General features: G+C 41.3%; 1 protein-coding gene and 1 non-coding gene across 7 annotated transcripts in view; one reads left to right on the top strand and one right to left on the bottom strand.

Annotated features, from left to right (window-relative positions):
* SLC4A4 (solute carrier family 4 member 4) overlaps positions 1-14,257 on the bottom strand; it is a 351,570-nt gene that overhangs the window by 156,443 nt on the left and 180,870 nt on the right. The gene's annotated exons all lie outside the window — the stretch shown is intronic.
* Positions 12,108-12,212, top strand: LOC122696680. The gene has a single exon (XR_006341814.1). It is a non-coding gene; the product is annotated as a small nucleolar RNA U13 (small nucleolar RNA).

The raw sequence follows: 14,257 nt of genomic DNA on the forward strand, positions 1-14,257 counted from the left end.
TCCTATTGTCATAATAATGTAAATACTATTTATGAATTTCTGACTTTAACATCAACTGACAGAAAAAGACAACTGATAGATAAAGTCAAGGATGTAAATCTAACCAATACTGACAAGAAAGGGGCTTCCCTGGTGGCTCAGATGGTAAAGAGTCTGCCTGCAATGCAGGAGACCCGGTTTGATATCTGGGTCGGGAAGATCCTCTGCAGAAGGGAATGGCAACCCACTCCAGTATTCTTGCCTGGAAAATCCCAAGGACGGAGTTGCCTGGCAGGCTACAGTCCATAGATTCACAAAGAGTCGGACATGCCTGAGCGACCTTCACATATTGACAATAAATAAAGCACCAATGACAGAAATCCCGAAGTAAAAGTGGCGAGGAGAGGGCCAGGGAAGAGCAGGAAACCACCATCCTTTACTGACAAACGGCTGCTTAGTCGCTCAGTTGTGTCTGACTCTCGGCAACCCCAAGGACTGTAGCCTGCCAGGCTCCTCTGTCCATGGAACTTCCCAGGCAAGAATTATGGACTGGGTTGCCATTCCTTTCTTCAAGGGATCATCCTGACCCAGGGATCACACTCATACCTCTTGCTTCTCCTGAACTGGCAAGAGGATTCTTTACCATTGAGCCACCTGGGAAGCCCAAGATCTTTTGAAAAAAATAATAATTAATAGGAAATATCTAAGATTGATAAATCAGAGATAGCAGGATAAACTTATGATATAAAGATAAGAAGATAACCATGACAAAGCCAAAAGAAAATAATAGAAACAATTAAAAGCATTAAAAGGGATTGCTACAAGGGCAAGGTCTGGAAATAGGGAAGATAATACAAAGGTGCTTGTTTCTCATTAGAAGTCCTCTGTTTACTTCAATTTCATGATTATTTACATATAATACTTTAATAAAAAATCTTAATACATATGTTTATGCATCATATGATAGTGTTAATTAAATCTACTTTTATTATTTTGAAATACCTGAGATTAAGTTGTCTATTGATTAGTAGACAATCTTGGGAGTTCTAATTAAATCAAACTTCTAATATAAACATGGAGATCATGAAGAGTTTAAAATCAATTTTTTTAGAAGAGTTTAAAATCATTTTTTTTCTTTATTTTTTGGCCATGTCGCAAGGCATATGGGATCTTAGTTCCCTGACCAGAGATTAAACCTGCAACCCTCTGCACTGGAAGCACAGAGTCTTAACCTCTGGACCACCAGGGAAGTCCCCAAATCCATTTGTAAGTAGCTTTAAGATGCTCCATCGAGTGATATTTACATTATTTTTAAAATGATGACAAAGGAAATTTTTCCTGGAGGCTCTATCTGAATTATCAAAGATTTGTATCAATAACTTTAGTCAACAAAAGGCCTTATATCCAAAGTGTCTATGAAGGAAGAAAAAAAGTATGAGCAGAAAAGCAAGCCATTTAACACAGTCCTACATCTGCAGACAAACAAATATATAGATATGGATGTCAATATCAATGTTTATATAGATATAGTTTATTAGTATTATATATAGACATAGATACAGATATAAAACTTTAAAAGAGTAACAGACACATTCTCTGGGCCTCCAGCTACAAACACAGCTCCTCCTAACCACTCTTGATTTATGGCTCACAAAACGTGACCTGGAGAAAAGCCTTGTGCGGTAACTCCTCATGGCCTTGCTGATACACATCCAACTAGTTGATACACATTGGGCAATTGGTGATCACAGGTCATACTCAAGTCAGCGAGCAGCCTCCAGGAAAGAAGGGAACACGGACCTTTGGGCCCATTATGCCACTATCACATACACGGCTCCGAGTGTCTGCGTGACAACAAAGGCACAGGGTGTAACAGAGGAGAACAAACCTGACTCCATATTGGATCTGTTCCTTCAGCTCTAACCGTGCACGCTCTGTTGTTTGTGCTTAGTCATGCTGGCTCTGCACCTTTGCCTAGCCAAACAGTAAAAGAATGCTACCTATATCCTGAAATATACATAATAGCAATAGCAAAGTTCTGCCTCCCAGGCTGGACCTTCAGAAACGTAATATAGAGATAAAATTTACAGAACAGAAAATAACATTTGTCTTGTTGAAGGTTTATAGGGACATCATGACCAGATCCTCCATGGATAGCTGTTTAAGAACAAAAGATTAATCACATTCCATCCAGGGTCTGGTGGGCAAAAGACCTGCCACACCCTCTCCCCCTTTAGTATAAAAGAAGCCTGAATTCTAACTCAGGTTTTTCAGGTGGCGCTAATGGTAAAGAACCTGCCTGTCAATGCAAGAGACCTAGGAGATGCAGGCTCAATCCCTGGGTTGGGAAGATCCCCGAGAGAAGGAAAAGGCAACCCACTCTAGTATTCTTGCCTGGAGAATCCCAGGGACAGAGGAGCCTGGTGGGCTGTAGTCCATGGGGTCGCAAAGGGTCAGACGTGACTGCAGTGACTTAGCACACAAGATGATTCTTTGGAAGAGTAGTCTGCCATCTTCTTGGTCAGCTGGTTTTCTGAATAAAGTTGCCTTCCCTTGCCCCAGTTCCTTGTCTCTCAATTTATCAGTCTGTCGTGCAACAAGCAATATTAACTTGAACTTGGTAACAGGTCCAAGCCAACAACCTTCCCAGTGTATGCTGGCTCGTATACTCATTTTCTCTGCCTTGGAGAGGTTTAGTATACAATTTAGCCAAAGTGACATCTAGGTTCCAAATGATGAAATAGCTTTGAGGCCTCACGCGATCCCAGGGTTACTCTGGGGAATTCTGGTCAGAACTAACACAGGCTTAGGATTTCCTTCGTATTGGAAAGCGCAAGTTGAACTGAATGCCCAGTTGATACTGTTTCACTCCTAAATGTCATCTAGTCATCTTGTTCTAAGAAATCCCAAGGCTGAGAGTCTTCAACTCCTTGACACAGACCTGTGTGACAGGGACTGCCTTGGTCATGATTTTTCTGGCTGGTGGGTGAGGTGTACAGAGTGGTAACTCACACCTCATCTCGCTCAGATAAACCTAATGGGTCCATGAGGAGAAATATAAAAGGAATCCAAGGAATAACTTGTATCAGCCTGACATGATGGAAAGAAGTCAAAGGCAGAGTAAGAAAAGATTATAAAATGAAATAATAATCCCCTATAGAATTGCTGTAAGGATTAAGCGTACAGCAGAAAACTAACACAACATTGTAAAGCGATTATCCTCCCATTAAAAAAAGGATTAAGCAAGGAAATGCATGAGCAAGTGTCCTACACAGATGTTCAATAAATGTTAGTTTCTTCTCTTTCCTTTTGGCCTATAACCATAAGCATAAATTCCCTATGAAATCAAGATCCTTAGAACATGAACTACAATTGCCAGGATTAGGACCCTACTATTTGTCATTTTCCAGCCTAAGGAGGTGAGTCCAGAGAACTGAGAGGTTGTAGCTGGAGGTTAAAAGCATCTGAGTTGGTTCAAGAGATGAGGACTGAGGCCCAAACATAGGTGTCACTCATCACATAGAAGGTATGCAGTGACTTCTGGTAAACCAAAGTTAGGTCACTTCTGGCAAAAGTGTTACAATGTCTCCCTGAGCACAGACGCCATTAGTAATTATTTACTTGAGAAACTTATGCAACATGTACCTAACTTATTTAGCCGTGTTCCATCATGCTGAAAGGAAGTTCTTTCAGTTCAGTTCAGTTCAGTCGCTCAGCCGTGTCCGACTCTTTGCGACCCCATGAATCGCAGCACGCCAGGCCTCCCGGTCCATCAGCAACTCCCGGAGTTTACTCAAACTCATGCCCATCAAGTTGGTGATGCCATCCAGCCATCTCATCCTCTGTCGTCCCCTTCTCCTCCTGCCCCCAATCCCTCCCAGCATCAGGGTCTTTCCCAATGAGCCAACTCTTCGCATGAGGTGGCCAAAGTATTGGAATTTCAGCCTCAGCATCAGCCCTTCCAATGAACACCCAGGACTGATCTCCTTTAGGATGGGCTGGTTGGATCTCCTTGCAGTACAAGGGAAGTTCTTTAGGTAATCACTAATGTGTTCAAAGGGCGCCTTGGTCTCCTTGGAACCACAGGTTCCATCTAGCACCTGTCATTCTGAATTGAGGGTAATAAATGCCTTTCTCTGTTTCTTCCTGAAGTGGTATGGAGGGTGATTTGGGTAGGAAAACAGACAGTGATAAAATATATGAAGCCTTGCTGTACTGTGTGCTGTGCTAAGCCACTTCCGTTGTTATATGAAGCCTTGACCAACAACAAAAAAGATGCAGAGACTCTAATACTTCACTGGGTCTAGTTAAGATGTTTAAAGATTGCTTAAATCAGAGGGCAAAGGTACCTACTAGAAAATCTACTTTCTGCTGAACCAAGATGAAAAGGAGAAAAAAGCAGAGGATGAGAAAAAAAAAAAAAACTCATGTCAGTAATAACTTGAATCAGTATCAAAAAGTTAGCTTCAGAAATTCCTCCAACGGAGTACTAGTGGAAGTTTCTCACTGTTATACATGTCTCTTACAGGGAAATAATACAGAGAGCACAAGAAGGTTAAATGCCCCACAGGATAGATACACTGTGGCTATGTTATCAGAGATGCAACTCAGAGAAATCACAGAGATAAAGGACACGGAGAACATAAACCGACTTCTCTCCCACGTTTGGGAGATATGTCTTCCATGTCTTTTTTTTCTCCTGTAACAACACATAGCTACTATTCTAAGGTCTGTTTATATACTTTTGATGACCAGGAACTTGGCACTTAATGAAGCGATCTATTCTATTGTAACAAACTCATTCTTATATTCAGTAAAACACCTGATTTCCCAGGTTAGTAGTAGCATCTGGACGGACCAAGAGACAGTATGTGCCAATCAAAGCACACACATGCTAAGAAACAGCTGGATTTCATTTAAACACACAGAACTTCCTAGAGATAATGTACAGTCACACATGCCCCCAGACTTAACTAAGCATTTTCATAAGGGTAGAGCCCTTGCTTTATCCTTTATTTCCTAACACTGCGAAGTTGATCCCTGCAGTCTTCATTCCCTCCCAAGAAGCTGGTAAACGAAGGCCCTTAGTAAGAAAACTGTGTATCCTCATATAAGAGGGATGGACCTCTATCCTTGTCAACAGGGACTGAACCTGAATCAAGTTATCAGTCCTTCTTAAAAATCACTGACTTTCATGAATCATTGAATCATGAAGATAAAAACTACACTCAAATCCTAAAACAACAATCTAAAACATTCTTGTTGTTCAGTCGCTAAGTCATGTCCTACTCTTTGCAACCCCATAAATTGTAGCAACCCAGGCTCCTCTGTCCTTCACTATCTCCTGGAGTTTGCTCAAATTCACATCCGACCCATTCATATTGGGTTGGTGATGCTATCTAAACATCTCATCCTCTACTGCTTCCTTTTCCTTTTGCTTTCAATCTCTCCCAGGAGTCCAAGTAATATCTTATTCCCTAAACTGTTTCTGGTTCTGTTCTTTGAAGCAGCAAAGTCTACCTTCCTCTAGGTGTTTGGATTAAGCCCATCTCATGAAACAACTACAATGCCCTTTCTCTGATTCCTTTCATCCATACCCTGATGGCCGAGGAAGATTCCTCATTATCTGATCATGTCCCCAAAGATCTCTAGGTTCTCATTCTCTGCCTTCAGATATGATCCACCCTTCTCCACAAGCATTTCCAACTCTATTCAAGAGAACCAGCTTAGCACCAACATCGCTCTCCCCTTGGCAAAAGCAGGTCTAGTGAGTAGGTCTGTGAAGTAGGTGTCTGCCTCATTCAGTGTATTTTCCCAGGACTAGGTGAGCACCAGCCAAGAGAGGTACTTAAAACTATTTAAGTGAATGAGTGAACTGATCATTTGAAAAAAATTTAATATAACACCCCCAAACTGTATCACTGCAACTGAACATAACAAAAGTATCACCACTAAAGGGGAAGTGTTAGTTGCTCAGTCATGTCTGACTCTTTGCAACCCCATTTTCTGTAGCCTCTGTCCATGGAATTCTCCAGGCAAGACTACTGGAATGGGTTGCCATTCCCTTCTCCAGGGGATCTTCCCAATCCAAGGGTCGAATCCGAGTCTCCTGCACTGCAGACGGATTCTTTACCATCTGAGCTACCAGTGAAGTACCAAAGGGGATGGGACACTCCCAATCCAAGATGATAACAATCATTCTTACAAAGACAATAGTCACAGCTATCACCGAAATTACTACACATTATCATAACAACCTACACAGCTTAAGCCTCTAGATGGTTAAAAGGATATACCACTTTCTTATAGGCTTGAGGCACTTCCATAGAAACACAGAAACTATTCAAAGATGTCTTTTGGAAACTGGGGAAATGATTCAATATTGACACAGCAATTCCTAAAATCCAGACCCCAGCTTAGGAACATATTACAAGAATCGATTTTTAAAGGAAGATTTTTATTAAGGGAAAATTTTGTCATTATAATTGGATTTCTCCTGCTCTTTCTCCTCAAAAAGGATGCTGATATTAGTCTCTCCACTATATACACCTAACGAGACTGTTCTTTGATTTGTAACCATGGTTACTACTTGAAGAACCCATCATAGTGTATGGCTCTTTTTTGAGGTAAAAGCTGATCATGGCCCATAACAGTCTGTGTGTTCCAGCTGCTTCCTGGAGTTGATAAGAATGGGCCTGAGAAAATAGAACCATCCCAGAAAATTATACTTTTGAATGCTGCCTTGTTGCCCCTCATTGAGAAACACCAGGAATTTCATTTTCTGATCTGAAACAACAAAACCGAGTCATCAGTGTCCACATCTCTTATTAGCAGACAAGAGCACTATCCGTGGCTAAAAGCAGAGAGATCTGAGGGCACAGAAAATGACAAGCAGAGAAGGAAATAGAAAAGAACTATGTCATCCGGAGTCCACACACCTGAGTTCAAACCCTGGTCCCCCACTTACCACGTGATCTCAAACACTCCCCGCCAGACAGGCAAGGTCAGGGCAAAAGAACAACCTCAGATTCTCAATGCTAAAAACAAAGGTCATTTATTTCTCCCTTATAATAATAATGTCCACATGGATTTTCTGGGGTTTCTGATCTACATCTCTGCCCTTAGGCCAGGACCTAAATGCACAGAGCAGTCCTCACAAGACACACTGCTTGTTTGAGAGAAAAGAAACTCGTAAGACATGTGTTGACTCTCACAGCTTTCCTTGGAAATGATACCCATCACTTCTGCTCATGCTCCATTGACTGAAGCAAATCATGTGGTCACACCTAACTTCATGTGGTTGAGGAAGACAGCATTCATACATGCCCAGAGAAAAAAAGAGCTGCAGCAGTTGTGAACAGCCCTAAAGCACTATATCAGCATAAGTATGTAACCTCAGTCGTGTCTGACTCTGCGACCCCATGGACTGTAGCCCACCAGGCTCCTCTGTCCACAGGATTCTCCAGGCAAAATACTGGAGTGGGTTGCTATTCCCTTCTCCAGAGGATCTTCCTGAACCAGGGATTGAACCCAGGTCTCCTGCATCGCAGGCAGATTCTTTATCAGCTGAGCCACCATGGAAGCTCTGACCTCACTGAGCCTCAGCAATTTCATCTATAACAAGGCTTAAGGATGCTTACATCATAGAATATTTGATGGGGATGGCATGTGACTGAATAACTGATAGCCGGTAATAGTTCTAGTTACTTTGGTACTGGTATCTCAACCACGGATAGAATGATGTAGTCAGACAGAAATGGATGCCTTTGCCAAGCAATCGAATTCCCAAATTCTACTACTATTAGCAGTCACAAAGAGGCAGCGGCCCTTCCCATGCCAGTGAAGCTGGTGAGCTGGGGATGCTATGAAGACTATGATCCAACACATTCAAAACAGTCATTCTCACTCTGGATTTGCACATTATCTCTCGTTTCGGTCTCTTCCCCCATTTTCAGGTTAAGTGTTCAATTAATCAACAAATGATCCACAAAGTGTTGTGTGTTGGGTATTATACTGAGCCACTGAGTTAGAAGCGAACCACAGTTTTTTCCCAAAAGAACCAATTTCGGTAATAAGAATCCCCATTTATGTTCTAGACAAAGCCCACATACCATCAGCACCCCTCACCAAAAGAAAAAAAAGTTAAAACTAAGTCACACAAATAAGGAAATGTAGATGAATTTGAAAAGACTACCCAACAGTCAAAAACTAAAATGGAAAAAAGAGAAGGTTTGCCTCAGGTAAATAGATTCTGTACATTCTAGTTAAGTAGATGGTACAGTAATTCTATGCCCTTTCTTATTTGTTTTCAGATTGACTAAGCTCTTAAAGATGATGAGAGCCCATCTTGTCCATACAAATCTAATGGGGCAAAGGAGATACAAGCGTGACTGATAGCATATGATTTGCAGTTAATGTACCCACAACAAGAGGTGGGTAGATGAGTCCAGTCCAACATTTACTAAACATCTACTAAGTGTGCTGCACTCTGCTTTGCAGAAGAGATTCAAAGATGAGTGAGACGTGGTTCAGTTTCTTTGAGCACTCTGCCAACCATGAAGGAAGCATATTTGTACTATGGTGTGGTGATAAAGTAATGGCTGGGAGAATGAGCGTAGAAATGAAGGAGAGGCACATGGGTGGGAGGGAAGGAAAGGAAAGAAATGAAAAAAGAGTCTCCTAGAGGAAATAAGAACTTCAAGGATTAATTAAATGTATTCAGTCGCATGGGAGAAGTCGCAACAGCATGAATAAGGGATACAGAGATTGAAAGTTCTGGAACCTAAGTAAATGAGGACCCCAAATATTACTGGAGCTTGTAGTATTAAAATGGAAATGTCAAGAGATGATTAAGAAGAGTTAAGAAGAGACCAATGCAAGGAGCATCATCTCATAGTTTAGAGAACTTGACCTTCTCAACATCGGCAAGGCTACGAAGCTTGGGCTTGAAAAAAGACAGCGAGGGGGCACTAAAGTTTTTGAGCAAAGGGAGTGATACGTTTGCATCTGTGACTTAGATAGGTCCTTCTGGCAGTTGTGAAAGATGGATTTCAAGGAGTAAGAATGAAGGCTGGGAAAAGAGGAGGATATTAAAATAATTCATGCAAGAGATAATACAGATCCAAAGTAGAGATGTTGTCATGGAGAGTTAGGGAAAGGCAGGAATGACTAGGAAGGAAAATAGCAGAAGGAGATGAAGAACAAGGAGGAGGATGATACGACAGGGGCTTCTGACCTGACAAGGGAAGGATGAGAGGCTCCTGAGATGGGGGACACAGTAAGAGGAAAACAGTTGGGATCCAAATTAGCAGGACAATGCTAAACACCATAAGCATTCAGTTTACCACAGAAAGAAGGCCATTATTTCTGAAGATTCTGCCAGTGATTTTCATCAAAGTAAAATTCTCCTGCTTGCTGCCAAGAAGAAATTTCATTATTAACTTTGGAATTGATATCTGCAGCTAGAATATTACATTTGCTTTTCCTCCAGTCTCTCTCGCTCACATGTAGACAGACACACTAATTCAAGTAGTTAGATCTTCAGTGGTCTCCAAGAATTAAATTCAGGCATTGTTTGGTCTCATAAAAGCAGTTTACTCTGTATCTGCATGAAACATTCTCCATCAGTTTTGAATGAATCCCTTCTATCTCAGAAGTCTCCCGTAAAACCACAGCCTCAGCAGTTCTTTGGGAGGCCTTGAACTGGCAACCCCAGTCCTTTCTCACTATGAGAAAAGCTCTCTTCCTCCATCTACGAGGGTATGCAGGAGGTGAATATTTTCTTCACACTGGACTTGCATAGCTTTACATAGTTCTCAGCATTGCCCAAAAGGACACACTCCAAAGTCAAGCCCACGATTTCTGTTACAACTGGGTGGGAGTCATTGGTGCTATTCACCAAAGATTTCCTAATCTCCACCCTCTAGGCACATGGTAGGATAACAATTCTTTGAAATTAGGTGTGGACATATGACTCACTTTGGTGGATGAAATATGAGTGAAAGTAACACGTCATTGCTGGACACAAGTTATTGAGGCAACCCATGAGTCACCATAACTCTTCCTCATGCTACAGTGATTGTGGAAGCATGAACTGAGATAAGGCTACTGTTGGCCTGCATCATGATCTAGATCTGGATCATGGGCCACGATCATCATCTAAGGATGATGAACACAGCTCTCTGGAGTCCCATATTAAACAGGTAATAGTGTGAGAAAGAAACCTCTATGGTGTTAACTGAGAGACATTTGGGGTTAGTTGTCACTGTAGCAAAATCCAGCCCATCTTAATTATTAGTTGTCCTGAAAGCAGCAAAGAAAGAAGGGTAGGAAGGCCCTAAAATTAAGATAACAGTCTTAACCATGTCAGGAATTAAAACTAAGGTTTTTTTTTTTTTTTCATTTATTTTTATTAGTTGGAGGCTAATTACTTCACAACATTTCAGTGGGTTTTTAAATTTTCTGTTTTTTAATTTACAATAACATAATAAACCCAACTACAAGTTGCCATAAGTAATGTATTTTATGAAAAATAACTGCATTTTACAAAACAAAAGAATGGCATTCTTTCACATTTTTACACATCTCTTCAATGTATCATTTACTCTACATCTAGATTCTCTTGTCTGATTCTGTGTTCAATCTTTTGAGACATATTGTTTTGGTTGAAAATGACACAGAGAAAATCCAAAGGCCTTTCAAACTCTTTGAAGGAGTCTCAGGGGTACCCAGGGGTCCCCAGTCCCCATTTTGAGAGTCAGTTCTGTAGTGTGATTGGTCAGAAAACTTTTTCTGTAAAGGGGAACATAGTAAATATTTTAGGCTTTATAGGCCATACAATCTCTGTTGCAACTATTGAACTCTATCACTGAAGCATGAAAACAGCCATAGACAGTACACAAACTAAAGAGCGTGGCTGTGTTTTAATAAAACTTTATTCACAAAACCATGCAGTATATCAGATTTGGTCCATGAGCCTTAACTATTCATCCCTGCAATAGACGATACCTAAATCAATTCGATATGGGTTCTGCTTAAGGATATGGGTCCTACCTCTATTGTAGACCACACACTCCAGTAAGTAAGATGCACCCCCACACAACAATACAAAACTGAATGAGACAAGGTCATAGGAGGTGGTACAAAAAAAGGTGCCTGCAGAGTTCAAGGTCAACAGAGGGTATCTCGGCTTGGAAAGGTTGCAAGGAGAATGTGGACCTTGAACAACCAGCAGACAGACAGTCTCAGGAGGAAGCAGAGTATTCCAAGTCGAGAGAATGTTCAGGACAAAGACAAAAAGAGAGGGAAGAACTCGGCAAATTCAAGAAATGATAAGCAGCTTCTGAAATCTAATGCAGATGAAGGGAAATGCAGCAGCCTAAGATGTTGCTTCCTCAACTTCAGGGCACTGTCCAACGGGCTTGAATGCCAGGCCCAGCGGGGCTGGACATGATCTGAAATGCATTGACGTGCCACTGACCATTTCTACATGAGGATATCAGCCAGAAATGATAAGATTAATTGGAAGACAGAGTTTAGGACACATTTCCCTGTACCCAGTTATAAGCAGTGACCCCAGATAACAGGACAAGCAAGAGAAAATAAGAATCTGAACAAAAGCAATGGCGATAAGACCAGAAAGAAGACAGACGCAAGCAACATGACAGGTATCATTTAACAGACTCAGTCAATCTGTTAAATTAATCTCTTCCCTTCCCACTGCAGGTAGAAGGGAAGAGAGAACGCATAATCAAAGATGACTTTAAGGTTCCAATCCTGAAAGAAGGGAGAAAGATGGTAATAGACAGCAAGGTCAGGAAAATGGCCAGATTTGGTGATGAGAAGAAGAGTTTGATTGTGAACATATTCCACATACTGCCATTTGAAAACAAGTGTGAATGTTCACAAGTCTCAAGCTCTTCTTGTTGGGGGAAAAAACCTCTATTTTATAATTAAAGCAGATGGTCAAAGTTTTTTGAAATCTGTGTCTCTTAAAATCTCCTCCAAGCCCCCAGAACTCCAAAATACAACAGAATTTCTAAGTTTTTGTTCTTTTCCCACCTTGATTCTTTCTATTAATAACTTCAGGAGTCAGCATATACTTTAGTCCATTATAAATGCAGTATCAGATCCTTTTGTAGTTCATGAGCATGATGACTGGGTGCTCAAGCTGCTGCGTGATATGTGCCTCCCTCCAAACCTTGTTACGACACTGGCGCATTACCTGTCTGATGCAAAATAAATAAATAAATAAATGCAGTATCATATATCAATGAAATAACTAATGGGCCATCTTTAAGGAGCTCAGGATAAACAGTAACCAACACCCCCTCTTTTTAAAAGCGGTAAGGGCTGTCTGCATTTGAAGAATGTTGTAATTAATTATTGGATACTACACAACTTTACTGAACGTCTATGTTAACTAAACAATCTGAAGGTAGCTGTCAGGTTCTTGAAAGATTTCATCTCCTATGGTCTTTTGAAAATTGTAACTATGAAAAGCTACAGTGAAAGGATTTTGAAAGTTATACTTGGATTTCCTTTTGCCCTTTTAAAGGCCAAAAAAATGTATGTAAGAACCATACAGTAAATGACCAAATAAATATTCCCAATTAAGAACAAGTCCACATCTCGAACACAGGGATGGAAGGTGAATCAAGATGAAAATGCTCTAAATTTATTAGTTCCCTAAAGAGAGCTGTCACTCTGTACCCCAAAGGTAAATTTAAATGGGTGCCCTAAACTAAGGTGAGAATGTGATAACAAAGCACAATTCTAAAAGAGTATTGGCCCATGATAAATAATCTAAAACTCTCCTAGTGAGGACATCCCTGGAAGGCCAGTGGTTAGGACTCCAAACTTTCACGACAAAGGGCCTGGGGTTCAATCCCCGGTGGGGAAACTCAGATCTGATAAGCCACACAGCATGGCCCCCCAAAAAAGAAAACACAACCCAAAACCCCAAAACCTAGTGAAACGCATCTTCAATGATGGTCACAGCAAGCATGAAAGGGGCAGAAATCAGAACTGCTGTGTTTCTATAAACCCCACCACCCTTTTCTATGGTGGGTTTCCTAGCATCTCCCTGGTTGCAAGTTCAAATTCTGAGTTCCTTTCTCCTCCTCCCCTGACCTTCAATTGGTGCCAAGTCCTGCAGATGCCATCTCCTCACATGTCATGCAATATCACCACCTTTCCATCCCCACAGTCACAGTCCTAGCCCAGATCCGCATTCTCTCCAACTGATCTGCGATCACCTAACTCTCTCCCTACTTCCAGGCGTCCCCCTACTAATAATTAATTCCCTAATGCACAGTTCTATGTGTGTGCTCAGCTGCTGTGGTCGTGTCCAACTCTTTGCAACCCCATGGACTATAGCCTGCCAAGTTCCTCTGTCCATGGGATTCTCCAAGCAAGAATAATGGAGTGGGTTGCCATGCCCTTCTCCAGGTGATCTCGACCCAGGGACCAAACCCATGCCTCCTGCATTGCAGCAGATTCTTTACCGCTGAGCCATGGGGGAAGCCCTCTGATCATGCTATGTCTTTGCTAACTGACATGCACAGACATTCCATGAAACAGCTTCATGATTTCACCACCTTAACACTCACATATTCAGTTCTCATGCCCTGTCTGCGAATTAAATGTGTGAATATACTCCATGTCACACAAACTCTTCTCTGTTCTCAACAGTCTAGTTGCTTTTATACTTTTCCCTCAGTGTAATATCACCTTTCCACGTCTCATCCTGCTTTCACTACAACTTTCATGTATGGAAGGACAATCCACCCTTTATGGCCCATTGAAAGTCTACCTTTCCTGAGAAGAAGAATTCCCCCAAATTGCTTTTTATGCCCACTATCCATTCTCCCGACAAGCATTTTCAGAGAGTATAGCATGTACCACTATGTTACATGCTGCAGACAAACAGGTCTGCCCTCATACTTCTGTGGTGGCCCTGCTTCTCTCAAAAGTGTTGTCAGCTGGGAACTTCCTTCACCTCTTTCTCTCCCACTGGACTACAAAACTAGAAGAGGAAGAGCATGGGGAATGTTTGTTGACTTGAACCTGTTCAAGTGAACTCTCTGGGCTCAAGACTTTCCTAAAGAAGTTCCAAAACTCTTTAAGAAAACTCTTGAGCCAGAGAAAATTACAATTTTTATTTTATCAGTAAACTTTCCAACAGTTAAAAGACTTGAACTGCTTAATTCCAGAAATGCCCACAAAGAGAATTAAAAAAAATTTTTTTTTCCTAAAGCAAAAGAGCCTCACTTAGATT

Source organism: Cervus elaphus, chromosome 6, assembly GCF_910594005.1.
Source record: "Cervus elaphus chromosome 6, mCerEla1.1, whole genome shotgun sequence".
Lineage (NCBI taxonomy): Eukaryota > Metazoa > Chordata > Mammalia > Artiodactyla > Cervidae > Cervus > Cervus elaphus.